The following is a 3346-nucleotide window of genomic DNA, read 5'->3' as shown; positions in this document are numbered from 1 at the left end:
GGGTGCCCGCGGCGTTTGGGCGCTCTGGTGGGAGGGAGCAAAGCTGAGCGGGTGGCCCAGGGTGCGGGCAGTGCCTGCTGCGGGCAGACGAGACAAACAGCTGCCAGCAGTGTGCCCTGGGGCCAGGAGGGGCAACCGTGTCCTGGGGGGCATCAGGCACAGCAAGGCCAGCAAGGCAATGGAGGGGATTGTCCTGCCCTGTACTGCCTTGGGGAGGCCTCACCTTGAGGCCTGTGTGCAGCTTTGGGCACCACAATGTAAGAAGGATATAAGGCTTTTAGTGAGCATCCAAAGGAGGGCAGCGAAGAGGATGAAGGGCCTTGAGGGGAAGACTTAAAAGGAGCAGTTGAGGTCCCTTTGCCTGGTTGTCTCAGCCTAGAGGAGATGGAGGGGAGACCTCATAGAAGTCAACAGCTTCCTCGTGAGAAGAGGAGAGACAGGCATTGATCTCTGTGGTGTCCAGTGACAGAACCCGAGGGAATGGCCTGAAGTTTTGTCAGGGAAGGTTTGGGTTGAATATTAGGAAAAGATTCTTCACCCAGAGGGTGGTTGGGCACTGGAACAGGCTCTCCAGGGAAGTGGTCGCAGCATTGGACAATGCTTTCAGGCTCATGGTGTGATTCTTGGTGTTGTCCTATTCATAGGGCCAAGAGCTGGACTTCAATGATCCTTGTGGGTCTCTTTAAACTCAGCAGATTCTGTGACTTTGTGAGCTTCTCAGGTCAGGTTTGAGGCATGGGTGTGAGCAGCTGCCTGCCCTGTGTGAGGAAGCACCAGCAGCCCGGGCCAGGGCTGGCTGTCAACCCCTGTGTGAGCCCTGCCAGCCAAGAGCAGGAGGGTGACGGTGGGCTTGGGGGTGAACCTGAAGGGTCAGATGGCCAAGATGATGAGGGTCTAATATAGGTTTTGACAGACTGACTTAATAAAGGGAAGTAAAAGCTTTGGCCTGTATCAGTGATGTTGTCTAGTGGGGTAGGGAAGTGCACTTGGCATGGGTGAGGCCACACCTTGAGTGTGCCTCAGTGTGTCCAGTTCTGGGCCCCTCAGTTCAGGAAGGACATTGAGGTGCTGGAGTGAATCCAGAGAAGGGCAACAGAACTGAGAAAGGGTCTGGAGAATGAGCCATTTGAGGAATAGGTGAGGGAGCTGGGTTGTTTAGCTTGAAGAAAAGGAGGTTGTAGCCAGGTGGGGGCCAGCCTCTTCTCTCAGGTAACCAGTGACAGGACAAGAGGACATAGTCTTAAGATGGGCCAGGATAGTTTTAGACTGGATATCAGGAAGAATTTCTTCACAGAAGGAGGGATTAGACATTGTGATAGGGTGCCCAGGGAGATTGTGGAGTCACCATCCCTGGAGGTATTTAAGAAAAATCTGGACATGGCACTCAGTGCCATGGTCTAGTCAGTGTGGTAGTGCTTGCTTATAGGTTGGACTTGATGATCTCAGAGGTCTTTTCCAACCTAACTGATTTTGTGATTCTGTTTGTCTGGTCCTGGGCCAGGGCTGTGAATTCAGAGATACTGCAGTGAAGGCAGCACATGGGATCAGAAATTAGGTGGTTGGGGCAGAGAGCTTCAGGCACCCAGCAAGCAGTCATTGGTCTGCAGAATGGTTCCCCAGGCATGTACTGAAGAAAATGTCATTTTCTTTGGTTTTTAAAAACATCTATGTAAAACTTGTGGGCACATCTGTAGCGTGTGTTAGGGCAATTTGTGTGTTAGCAGGTCTTCAGTGCAGTGCTGTATATACTTGTGGCAGCCTCCCAGTAAGTCAGGGTCTGCAAGTAATTGCTATGACCTAATTATTTTGGTTTTGTATTCTAGTATGATCATTAAGACAGAGAGTAGATTGCTTTTAAAATAGAGCATTTCAATTTATATCCTACTTATGCATGCCATGGAGTACAAACTTGTGTTTCCTCCATCTCTCCATGGCGAGTTTCCTCTGGAATCCTAAGACTTGTCCTGCCTAAATTCATTGATGTGGAGAGAGGACCTCCTCCTCTTTCCGTCTTTGAAGTTGGTCTAAAAATAGAAAAGGGTTTCATTAAAATTAATTGTGGGTTTGAAAAAACCAATAGCACAAGCAAGTTCCTGAAAGAGGATACCCAAAGTACCCTAGCGTGAGAGCTGCTGCACGTTAAGGATGTGTTACTCAGCCTCCTTAACCTCCCACTTTCAAGGTGCTGCCAATTCCACCCTCTCCTTGGTCTGGCCTCTCCTATAGCCTAATTTATTCTTCAGTCTTTCCTCTCTTTTTTTTTTCTATAATCATCTTCAGCTTTCTTGCCTTTTTTCCCCCATAGTTTTGTTTTGTTTTATTGTTTGTTTTTTTTTTTTTTTTTAGCAAATGCACTGGGTGGTGCAACTGAACAAAGTCAAACTTAATAAAGAAGACACCTCTTTCCTTATGGAGGCTTGCCAATGTATTTAACATCTGTATAGTCTGGAAAAGAAACCGTGTATGAGCAAAGGTTAACCCTGCTAACTGAGTTCCATATACATAGTTATGATGCTATGGAAAAGAAAATCCTATAGTGAGTCTAAACTCTTGCACATTCCAGAATGTCATTTGTGACATACTTTGGACAGTTGTGAATGTCCCAAGTGAGGTAGCAAACATAAACCATTTAAACAAGGGAGTCAGGGTATCTTGATAATGTAAAGAGAAAAAGAGTTGTATGAACTACTAATAAACACTGAAGCCTAAGGTGAATGTTTGTCCTGAAACTTTATAATGATGGTTTTGCCATTGACTTCAGTAAGCAAATAGTCATTACCCTGCAGATAATGAACCAAAATTCCATCTTGGGTCTCTTGACACCTTGAGACAGATTCAACTCATCAGCTCCTAGTGCTGTGGCAGCTGGTTTTGTTAAACGTGCTACTTGTCTCCTTAAAAACGAACTGACTGAAGAGGAGCTATTGGGCAGCACAGTTTTGTGAGAATTTCTTCCTTATGGATAAGAAATAAAAAGTAGTCGTACTCAATTTTAGCAATTACCCAACTCACACTAGTGTGTCCCGGAGTATTTTAATACTACTGCCACTAACAAATTCTTCACGTTGTTGTCCTAAATTCCACCCGCGTGTCAGCTGAAGTTTAATTCAGATAATGTTTAAACCCGTGGGACGCCGGTGACGCCCTCTAGGTGCGCACGGAAACATGAGGTGTTGGGAAGGGTTTTCCCGACGCCACCGCCGGGGACAGGCCATTGCCGATGGAGCAGGAGGCGGTCGCTGGCCGGGCTTGAGGCCGGGCTGGGACAGCGCAGCGCTTGCTCCTGCCGGGAAACCGAAATAGAAAGCGGCGCCGGGGCCGGCCCGGTCCCCCGCCCTCGGAGGGG

The sequence above is a fragment of the Geospiza fortis genome, unplaced genomic scaffold (assembly GCF_000277835.1).
Source record: "Geospiza fortis unplaced genomic scaffold, GeoFor_1.0 scaffold75, whole genome shotgun sequence".
Taxonomy (NCBI): Eukaryota; Metazoa; Chordata; class Aves; order Passeriformes; family Thraupidae; genus Geospiza; species Geospiza fortis.
The sequence above is the reverse complement of the archived record's forward strand: the minus strand, read 5'-3'. Positions refer to the sequence as shown.